Source organism: Canis lupus, chromosome 2 (genome assembly GCF_011100685.1).
Source record: "Canis lupus familiaris isolate Mischka breed German Shepherd chromosome 2, alternate assembly UU_Cfam_GSD_1.0, whole genome shotgun sequence".
Classification (NCBI taxonomy): Eukaryota; Metazoa; Chordata; class Mammalia; order Carnivora; family Canidae; genus Canis; species Canis lupus.
The window spans coordinates 19,247,057-19,258,377 of NC_049223.1; the positions used below are offsets into that span (position 1 = coordinate 19,247,057).

Below are 11,321 nucleotides of genomic sequence, written 5' to 3' on the forward strand. Positions count from 1 at the left end.
CAGAACGTTGTACTGGCCAGCACTGTTAACCTTCCTTAACCTTCCTTAAAGCCCAACCTGTTGTATTTATTAAGGTTCTCTCCAGTGTCAGCAACAGATACCCACTGTTTGTAGAATAAGGTTTAAAAAATGGGACAGGAAGGTGGTGGTGGGTCTTCCTGGGAAATATCAAATATCCCACAGGATCAGAAAGACAGTTGAAAGAACCAAGGGCAGCTCCCAGGACTTGGGCAGTAGGCTTCTGTGGGCCTTTCCTCCACGGAGCTATCAATTTCCACATTTTGTGCACAGGAAAGAGAAACTGAGTGACCCATTTTGAGGCAGGAGCTACTCAGCCAAATGAGGACAAAATGGCCACATGATGTCCACCCTGGTGTCTTCCCAACGATGCCAGAGAACAGGAGTCACTGTGACTGAAGCTGCTACCCCAATCAGGGCACTGCTCTGGAGAAATAAGATATCTCTTTAACAGTTGATCCAGAACCTTCCATTGCATAGTTAGCATTGTATATGCTTTGATTTTTACTTTTTGTAGGATGTAAGCAGCAAGCATGTTGGTTGCCTTTACCTATTTTGATGAACATTTAACTGAGGGCTTGCTTGGTGCACAGGTGCTGATATAGGTGCTATGGGAGATATAAAAGGGAATAAGGTATGTTTTGTTAAAAATATATCCAGTCCCCTAATAAAAACTTGTTCTATACAAAATGGAATAATCTGGGAACCGAACGGAGGCTAGGTTCACTGGGTTCTTTGCCCCATACTTTCCCAACCTTAACAAATACTTTTATTCTTTTGCTGCTTCATCTCTATGAAAAATTATACAAAATACACAAGAAATCCTCAAACCTAAGGCCCTCCCTTCCAAAGCAACCACCTCATTTACTTTTAACGGGTTCTGATTGCCAAGATCAAGTGTAACAACATCTTGCCGAAGCCCACATTTTTGTTAGGAAAATCCTGCAGTTTTCCACTTTTCATGGACAGTTTACCCAAAAAGGGTTTTCCAACTTGAATCTTTCATTGAAGATGTTACATTTTATTTAAGTCAGCATACAGGTACCCCAATCATCCCGTGACACTGAGCCCTATGCTTGCAGTTCAATTCCACACAAAGACTTCAGATCCCTTGAAAATATGCTGTCTACCACGAAGAGGCCACTTCGTTTCAGAGAACTCAGTTCAGACTGCACTCTCTCCTACTTTCAATTAAAACATGCTACGCAAGCGAATCATTAAGATAATTGCACTTAGTGGTTAAAAAAATTAAATCACTAATGATTCCAAAATTAATAATCAGAAAACAAAGGGAGGAGCAAATTGAGTGGATGACAGCAAAAATGAATTTCCGAGCCAACAAAACAGTGACGATTTTAATCTGGAGCTGCTTCCACTCCCAGCTATCCATTCATGGCTCGAATTCATCAAGTCCCCACGGAGACGGGGGAGCACGGTCTGTCTCGACCCCAGTGCACTGACCATGGATGTCCGTAGATCTGGACGTGGGCATGGGACAGGACAGACACCTGTTTGGTGAATCTTCTCTGCTCCTCTCCTTCCTCCCTAATGGCTCATTCCCAGTTGCACCGATCAGAGTGTCATTGTCATTGTCCAGGGACCCCAATTCTTTAGCCATGCCCACCTTGCTTCAGAGTCTGTCCATGACCATGATGAAATATAAATGCTGACCTAAAACGTGCTGCCCATCTTTGAAGCTTGTGTTATTCAGAGAAAGCTGGTATGTAACGCCCTCAAAGAGAGAAAACCAGCAAGTCCTCTTCTCTCTCATTCAGCTTCCCCTTTACTAGTTTAAACCACCTATATTTATTCTTGCATTTTTATCTCCCTGGCTCCGTTCCCTTTTGTGTCATGAAAGCGTATTTATTTTCCCCCTTTGTAGTATGTACTGTTTATCACTTTGTAAAAGCAGTTTGCCTTTTATCTCTGGCTGACGGGAGACTATTACCTTTTGAGTGGTTTCTGGTCCTGGGTATTAATGCACCCATCCTGGGGATGGCATTACCATCCACTGAACCCATTTCAAGTTCATTTGCATTTCACAATACATATTTCTATATTTGTGAGTAGATCTAAGAGGAGCTGAAAACCATTAAAATTCCTACTATTCTGCACACTCAAAAATCTTCAGAAAATTCATCAGCTGTGTCGGGAGTACTGGGATGCTTTTACCTTGCATACACTTGTCTGTATTTTAGAGATTGTGAGTCAATATCCAATGGCTTAATATAGGCTTGATTAAGGCGTTACTAGGGTTGAAATACTCTTAATTATAAGTAACCAATTCAATATGAAGGGAGAAAAGTGATTTTTGTATTTGCAGTAAGTAGCTCAGTGCTTGCAATTCAGAGGGGTGCACGGGGTTGGCAATCTTTTATATGAATGGTTCTTGGTGTTTGTGAATATTGTTATCAGACAGTATATGCAATCATTTTGTTTTCAAAACTGAACATTTAGGTGTGATTTAGTTAACTTCCTATCCATTCACGGTTGTGTTTTTATACTATAAGTAGTAACATTTTTCTATCTGTAGTAATTCATCGGTCAAAATATTGTAGGCATGACTTGGGAACAAATCTGCCAAGTGGTTTAACTTCTTTTCTTTTTTCTGTAGCTAGTCACATTTGACTGATCTCCTCAAATTACATACTAAAAAGAAACTGAAATGTGGAATTTATTTGCATTTGTTTTCGCTGAGCTTCGTCACTCCGATGATAGCATTTACTACACTCCTGATTTTTATTTGAAAATGAGTCGTCACCCCTTCTGGTTTAAACAGCACCCTCTGCTCTTTCTCCCATTCATTCTGCTCTTGCTAATTGCATATTTTCTGGGAGTAGTGTTTGCTTCTTGTTCAGCATGTCAGCTTTCTTTGAATGAATTTCAAGATGTACTAGGGTTGGTAAGCTGAAATAGATTTGGGCTCCTTCAGTAGTTTCTCACTGGGGAACATTTCTTCATTTTCTGTGAAACTGTCTCTGACTGTTATTCATGATACAGTTTCATACCTCTCACTTAATAAATGCTTAGAATTCAATAATCAAAAAAATCTCATTCTACCGATTGTTGAATTGTTTCTCTCAGTACACCATAAAATGAAAATAACCCATGATGTTTCCCTTTTTGCCTTGGCTACTGGGGAACCCAGAAGTATTTTATTTTCTATAGCCACCATCCTCGATGTAACACTTCCGTGAAATTATCTCTCCCTGTCCCCAGCCTTTCTTTCTATCACCTCGCTGTAATTCTCTTATTTTTATTTTTAAGGCGCTCTTTTGTGCTTTTCTCATTAGAATGCCAGATTCTTCTTTGGAACTTGGAGAAGTTTAAAAAAATTTAATATCATTCTGTATTTCAGAAGAAATATATTGTCTCCATTTCTTGACAGATGATAGGTAGAGTACTTTTCCATGAATCTTAAAGAAACGAAGGGAAGAACCCCATAGGAGGTCCACTGGGGCATACAGTTTGGTGCTTTTTTTGTTTGTTTGTTTTTTAAAGATTTGATTTATTTATTCATGACAGACAGACAGAGAGAGAGGCAGAGACACAGGCAGAGGGAGAAGCAGGCTCCCTGCAGGGAGCCTGACACGGGACTTGATTCCAGGACCCCAGAATCATAAGCTGAGCCAAAGGCAGATGCTCAACCCCTGAGCCACCCAGGTGACCCAGTTTGGGTGCTTTATATGGCCATCCCCTTGGGCCACAATCCCTGAGGAATTCATGTGCTCTTTCAGTAATCACAGGTGAATTTTTGTTCTCCACTATGCACAAGGTATGAGGCATTTTGAAAATACCAATCTAACTGCTAGTTAAACCAATCTAACTGGTGTTTTCAACTATTAGAACCAGTCATGCAAGCATCCGTTACTGGGAGATAAACACATATTAGCTCTAACATCTAAAACCCTAATACATTTCTCTTTTTTTTCACATTTATTAATTTATTTGAGAGAGAGCACATGTCGGGGGAGGGAAGAGGGAGAAAATGAGCAATTAACCCGAAGTGGGGCTTGATCCCCGGAACCTGAGATCGGTGACCTCAGCCGAAATCAAGAGTAGGATCCCTAATCGACTGAACCACCCAGGTGCCTCAGCCCTAATACATTTCTAACTCCGATTCTTGTACAGGTTATTTCTCAGCTCTTATTTTTCCTTCTTTTATCAATATTTGTTACTAATCCGGTCGTTAATCTAACATTTTTAGCAGTCAAAGGGACTTTTAAGAAAGTTGAGTCCTTGGAAATATGTGATTTCTAGTTCAAGCTTATTCAGGACATCCAGATTTCTTACATCTTAAAACGTTCTTTTGAAAACTCTGTTGTCCAATCCCAATTTAACAATTCTAAGCAACAAACAGATAACCCATTTAACCCCTAGTCAACATACCATTAGTGCCTATGGGTGGGTCAGGGCCCAAATATGAAATGTCCTGTCCTGGCATTTCTCTCAGTAACAGGAGAGGGGACAAGCCCTACCCTACCCCACCCCCAACCCCCCACAGAGCAGCAGGAGGGAAGCACAGTGAGAAGAGGACAGAGCCACAGGCTCTGGAGGCACCAGGGAGGCAGGGGGCGGTATGGGGGGTGCAGGGAGAGAATCAGTAGGAGGAGGGATGATGGAGGTTGCTTTAGAACTAGGGGGCAGGGGTTGAAAAAGGATAATATTGGGAGGTGGAAAGAGGAGAGGGAGGATGTTGGCTGCCAGGGGGAGGAGAAGACAAGGACAAAGGAGGAAATGGCAAGACTACTTCTGGCAGGATAGATTAACTGATAACCAGAGGATGGCTAAAGAGGGAGACCAGGTATTAATATCAAGGCTGGGAAGGTAATAGGCCTGGTGGCAATTTCTGAAGAGCCTGGCATTCCAGTTGGATGTTCTGGCCATGCGGACAACGAGTGAGTTACTGTTTCTGGGCAGAGGGGTGACACACTCTGAGCAGGCACTGAAGGCAGGTCGTTGCAAATGCCACTGTGAGACTGTCTGGTGATGGGAGAGGCTTCGGGACAGCAAAATCCAGTTCTTGAGAGTTTTAACTCAGTTCAATTGAATTAAATTGAACACATTAATGAGAAGATAATAGAAGTGACTTATCCAGAGAATTCATTCTAACTAGTACAGTCAAACACTGGATAAAACATTAGATTAGGGCCTTCTGAGCTTGTTCTGAATTTCTGAAAGAAAAGTTAATTATGTAGTTTAGACCTAATGCATGATTATATCTGAGAACCACACGTCTAAAATTCCTTTTAATTAGCTCCTTTTTTCCCCCTTTTTCTATTCAAGGCCTTTTGTAAAAAAAGACCATGCCACCTTCAGCCCTGGGGGAAATGGGCAAAGAGGGCCAATCAGTGATCTGTGTAATGCTAGAACAAATGTTCATATGTACTGAGGTGCCAAAATCACATCATGGGGCTTTAGCTAAGAGAATCCATCATGGATTGTCCTGTCTGGCTCTTATTATCCAACTACTAAGACCTTCTGCCCACCCACAAAAACAAACCCCTAAGAGTAAATGTAAAGAAATCATATGTATATGAAATCCTATACATATATATGATTTCTTTATATTCTTTACATTTACATTTCTTTACATTTACATTTCTTTACATATACATATATATGATTTCTTTACATTTATATTTATATATATATATGTTTGTAAATACACACACATACATATATAAATGCATGATGGCAGCTATTGGATAGTAGACATGCTCAGATAATCCTCAATTTAGCAAATAGTTTTGAACTTTCTTTTACAAAAGCAGCGATTGGTGATAAAATGAACATTTTTTCCTCTTTTCCTGCCCCTGTGAAGTTGCTAGCCTGCTGGAATTGTCCAAACAAGAAAGCAGCAGACAACAAAAGGCTAAAACACCAAAAATGATAAGCATCTGTGGAGCAGCTCACACTCAGAATATTCCCATGTGCAGATCGGTCTTAGAAGCCTGAGTGAAGCCATAGAATCTTTGCAGATATTGATAAGTGGAAAACGGAAAGATTACCCCTTGTATCTTGGACTATCTGGGCAAAAGAAAAACATCAAGCCCTCATCTAAGTATCACCAACTTGTACTGACTCTTTCCACTTTCCAGAGCCAAAGATAAAGTAATTAGTAAAATTATGGATTGTTACAGGGTGCCTGGGTGGCTCAGTCAGTTAAGCAACCAATTCTTGATTTCAGCTCAGGTCATGATCTTGGAGTCCTGAGATTGAGGCCGACTTCCGGCTCCATGCTCAGGGGGGAGTCTGTTCATGATTCTCTCCCTCTCCTTCTGCCCCTACTACCCCCCACGTGCTTGCACACACATGCTCCCTCTCAAATAAATAAATGAATAAATCTTTAAAAAAATAAATTACGAATTGTCACAACTGCTTTCAACGAGAAACATTGAAACATACAACTACTTGTATTCAATATACAACTCCCTCTAATAGTTAATTGTTTCCCCTCCAGCTTATTACAAATAACCTCTGCAATTTATTTTTAGGATTATGGCTTCAAACTATTTTTATATAGTTTAAGACTATTCCCAAGCGGTTGCCTGAATTAGGGAAAAACTGATATGTCTGTTCACTTACTAATACCCAAGGAATGCAGTATTTATTCACAGGACAGATTGTTCATATTTGAAGGTGAGTGGCTGTGGGGTCACACTCTTATTAGGAATGGGGCCAGATGTACCTTTCCTTGCTATTCCTATCAACTCCATCCCAATTTTTCTTAGAACCAGATTCTAGAATATTCTAGATTATCAGCTGCTCTTGGCAGGGTCTGGCTCTGTTGGTGGTTCTCTGTAAGCTCTCTCAGAATTCATGATGTTTTAGATTTTTAAAACAACACAATAGGACTACAGCAGTTCTTACCTCTGCTTGCCTGGTTGGTCTGTGTGCTTCACAGCTGGGTTCCTCTGATGTATTCTCTGCTTGAAATTCCCTACGGTCTAATGGCAGCTGTGTTTAGTTTCTTGAATTCACCCATCTTCCTTGTATGGCTGCGTTATCGTGACCATCCTTTGGGAGGACTGGCTGACCCCTTAGATTTCATTCTCGGTAACTTTTTCCTCAGTTCTACATCAGATAGGGTCTTAGGGATGGAACATCCCACCCATGGAAAGCAAGTATAAAATACCATATTCATACTAGAGGTTTCATCCTTGTAAATTTGAGACCAACTTGAAGCCAGACGTGGTACCCAAGCCTTATGTCATGTGCTACTTATCATCTCCATCTGGCTATTCAATAATTTTCTGACAATAGACTCCCCAAGCTAGCTCTCCAACTCACTATCCTCCATGGAGAGTTTTTCGTTGAAAATTCCCTACTGCGTGTGGTTATGACTTAGGTATCCTTCAGAGTGATTACTCTTCTGGCTGACTCAAAGCAGCCCTCTCTGGGATGTTCACTTTTTTGAGAACCATCATCCACAGGAACAATTCCTGAGTAACCACCATCTCAGTGATTTTTAAACACACTTGCAACTTGTTGACTAAGGGGAACTTTCCAGAGCAGGGGAAAAACACGTTTTAGTGCTTCCTAACTAAATCCAAAATCTTGGTCTGTCAAACTGCAGTGAATTCAAATTATCTTGCTCTAAAACTTTTTTTTTTTTTTCCTGACTTTGGAGAAGAGTGAAGTGATCCTTGTTTTGAGTTTTCTCTTACTTTATGTGTTACAACAATACACACAAGCAACTCTGCTGGAGAACTTGAGTGTTCTAATTTTGTCTAAATCTATGATATTTAGTATCCATTTGATGTCATTTGTCTTAAGTCTGACCCTTTAGCTTCCTTTCCTAAGCCTGTGTTCCACCATCCAGCCCATATGCACACATACTATTCAGCAGTCCTACAGCATATGAACATGGAAATGTACATTTATTGGGCTCTGCTTATGAATTGGGTATCATTGTAATTGTATGCATTAACTTGCTCAGTCTTCACAACAACCGTAAATTATTAGTGTTATTCCCATTTTAGAGAAAAGAGAATTAAGCCTCAGGGAGACTAAGTAACTTTCATAGCTGCTAAATGAGGGAACCAGGATCCAAATTAAGACCCATCTAATTCCAAAGCCATAAGGATATACTACTTTCCTACATTACTCCAAGCAGACCCTTTCTGGCTGGAAACCTGTAACTCTTCAGTCAAAGGAGTGTAGGCTCTAGATATAATTTGGAGATCCTGAAATCAAAGGTAAATAGCTAATCCAGCATGGTTTTGTTTTTTTTGTTTTTTATACTTTTTATCTCTATTTTTGTAGATAGTTCCTTGGGTTTGTTAACTCATGTTATTTTCCTCTTATAAATGCTATTTCTGTTTAAGTACTGCTGGATTTGGAAATCATTCTCATGACTAAAGATTTGTTTGCCTAGTAAGAGCCCAGTGTAGGGCTGTGCTGCCAGTGGGCGCTCAATAAAGATTAATGGATGGTGGTGCACGTCTGTGTGGGAGTCGTGTGCTTCGGATATGCTCCATTCTCCGAAAGAGACAGAAATGATGCAGGAAGATGAAAATCACTGGATAATCATCTAAACCAGATCTCGAGTTTCTGTATTTGACTTTATGATCTGAGCAGTCACAAAGGCCCCAGGTACAGAAGGAATGGGAATAGAGAGTCTTGTGTTTTCTTCAGAAATGATTGGGAAAAATCAGATTCTAAGGCTTACTTCCAAGATTAATATCAACTTCTAGAGAAAACTTGCTTCTCTGATGAGGACTGAAGAGAATCAAATATTTTTTTTAATTGACACATTTTCTATTATTATATACATATAGAGATGATGAGTAATATGCCAAATCAGATGGCTTATTCAAACTGTCAGAATAAGGGCTGAAGCGTGAGTAACTACCCAGAGAACCTTCTGAGAAATTCAAGCAGTAGGAAGTGTCAGCAACCAGCCATTAGTTCATCTACTATACAGCCATCCCTGAACAACAACAACAAAATTTCTCCCAAAGTACATGGTGGGACGCTTCTAGAGAAAAGGGAGGAGGTCAATCCTTGAAACTTACTTCACCCAAAAGCCAACTGTCAATGAGCCCACCTGGATTTGTGTGCTCACTAGAAAAAGGGGTCAGCCATGTGACCTGGGAAGTGTTGCCTGCATTCGTGTATGATGCCTACAGAGCACTTCTCCAAATCTCAGCAGAACTTTCAGATGCTGGGGCCCTCTCTTGCAAAAAGCAACCTGTGCTTTGACATTAGAAAAAGTGAAAGGAGAAACGCTTCCATTACTAGGGTGGAATGTTTGGTCCCACAGGTCTGGTTTCACAGTGTAGAGGGAAAGTGTGCCAGCACACACACTGGGTGGCCCTTATTCTGCTCACAGCTGTGTCTCACACCTACCATCTGCAAAAGTATGGCCTAGCTTTCTAGCGTTCATTCTGACTCTCCCATATCATGGTATCCTTACTGGGTTCTTCTGTAAGACGAGCCGTCTTCGATGGAAATGTATCTTGAGGTTTTCAGTGAGAATTTATTTATTCAACTCTCCCTTTTAAAAACTCCCTCTTGATCCCCCACTGGACTCTCTCTAGCAACAAAGAGGTCTTATGAATTTTGATAACTTGGTGCATTTGGAAAGAGTTTGATTAATACATTAACCTTCACCATCATTCCCACCATTTACTGTCTTGCCCCCCAAAAGAAATGTGACTTTTGAGAAGCAACCTAGATGGTGTGTTATTTCCATGTGTCTGCTGCTCAAACATATGAAAATACGGTACCTCGTGTGAACCCAGGTATTCTGAAATAGATGTATAATTATGCCCAAGACATGGACACACACTTTTAAAACCACTACCCTAAAAGTTAAAGATTTGGGGAGTGGGAAGGACTCTTGTCCAGTTACATACAGGAGCAGGAGTAACCTTAGCAGCCAGAGGGAGAGAAAATACAGAGACCTAGGCCGGGCTGAGCCCCAGGGACCAGGGCCTCACTCTAGATTCTCCCAGGAAAGATCTGAAGGAGCCGCTGACATTTCTCTTAAAAGAATCAATGAATCTTTGTTTTCTTCTGCCTCTCATTTGACCTTATTTCGTTTCGAAACAGAGAAGAAGGAAAGAAAGAACCAAATTGGCGCGGGGTGGAAGTTAGGCAGAAGAAACAGAAATGGAAAATGCTCTGCTGTGGAGGCCACAGACAGGATCCCAGGCCGCCGATCGTCACCCCGGGGATGTCATCGTTTGCTTGCTGTAGTCTTATTTGTTCTGGCTTCTCATTTCTGATTCTCACCCTGATGTAATAAGTCACCATCTTCCCAGCCATCATCCCCGTATTGACAAGCAAATGTCATCCACATTTGATTGACATCTATTGCTCCTGAATGCAAAAGTATGATTTACAAATCAATTCCACTTGTTTATTTAAAGCTGTTCTTGTGCCTTATGTATTTGTTAGTGGGATAAGTTGCCTAATACCTACTCTGGGGGGTTTTACATTAATATTACAAAACCAGGCTTTTCCTTCTCCGTCTCTCCCAACTGCAAATGGGGCTCTTCTTTCTCATATTTTTTCCTTTTTCCTCCCATGCCTCAGTGTACATGCAGGAAATGCCCTGTGAAGCTAATAGGACACTTTCCATATCTCAGCAAAAGACCTTACCCCGTACTTTGGTAAAGCCTGCTTGGTTTGTCTTAAGTCTTTTAAAGACCTTTTGACAAGTGATTATTTCCCATACATGTAAGTGCAAGGAAATGCAGTTTCAGGTCCAGGGGCAGGATCTCCCGAAAGGTAGCTAGAACTGTAATCCTGCGAATAGAGGGCATAGTTATATACTCGCCATCTGCAGCATTTGTTAAGAGAACCCCCCCCCCCCCCATTGTGTGGTGGGCCTGTTCATCCATAATCCTCCAGGACGTCCTTTGGCTTTTCAACACACCTTACTGTTCTCTGGGTAGCATCTTATTTTTCATTTTAGAAGGCTGGCGAGGAAAACCATAAGGTTAAAAAGAAAAAAAAAAAAAAACCCATCTGGAAAAATTCTAAAGGGCCCTTCTTATGTTAAAAGTGGCATTTTGAAAAGCACCTGAAGTACCGGTTGAGGGTGGGTGAGCCAGTAGAGAAATACTGTCAACCAAGCCACCGTCTTTTCAACCTTCACCTCCATCCTCCAACTGGCGCCGCGGGGCGCGGGGTGGGGGTGGGGGGTAAAGAGAGGGCTTAGGTGTGACCTTCGAGGACCCAAGGCTATTGCACATCTGTCTCCCCCGCCCCCCTCCAGGTATGTCCAGCGAGAGCGCTGCCATCACCTGGGTTCAGCAAGGGAGTATTCACGATCTCACTGTTCATCCATG

At 41.3% G+C, this 11,321-nt stretch overlaps 2 protein-coding genes across 4 annotated transcripts in view; one reads left to right on the forward strand and one right to left on the reverse strand.

The window, feature by feature from the left end:
• The window catches only part of RSU1 (Ras suppressor protein 1), a 249,259-nt gene extending 238,868 nt beyond the window's left edge, over positions 1-10,391 (forward strand). Inside the window, exon 10 of the mRNA XM_038530008.1 lies at positions 10,078-10,391. The gene's annotated coding sequence lies outside the window, so the exon portion shown is untranslated. The remainder of the gene's footprint in view (positions 1-10,077) is intronic.
• PTER (phosphotriesterase related) overlaps positions 1-11,321 on the reverse strand; it is a 144,187-nt gene that overhangs the window by 55,669 nt on the left and 77,197 nt on the right. The window lies entirely within an intron of this gene.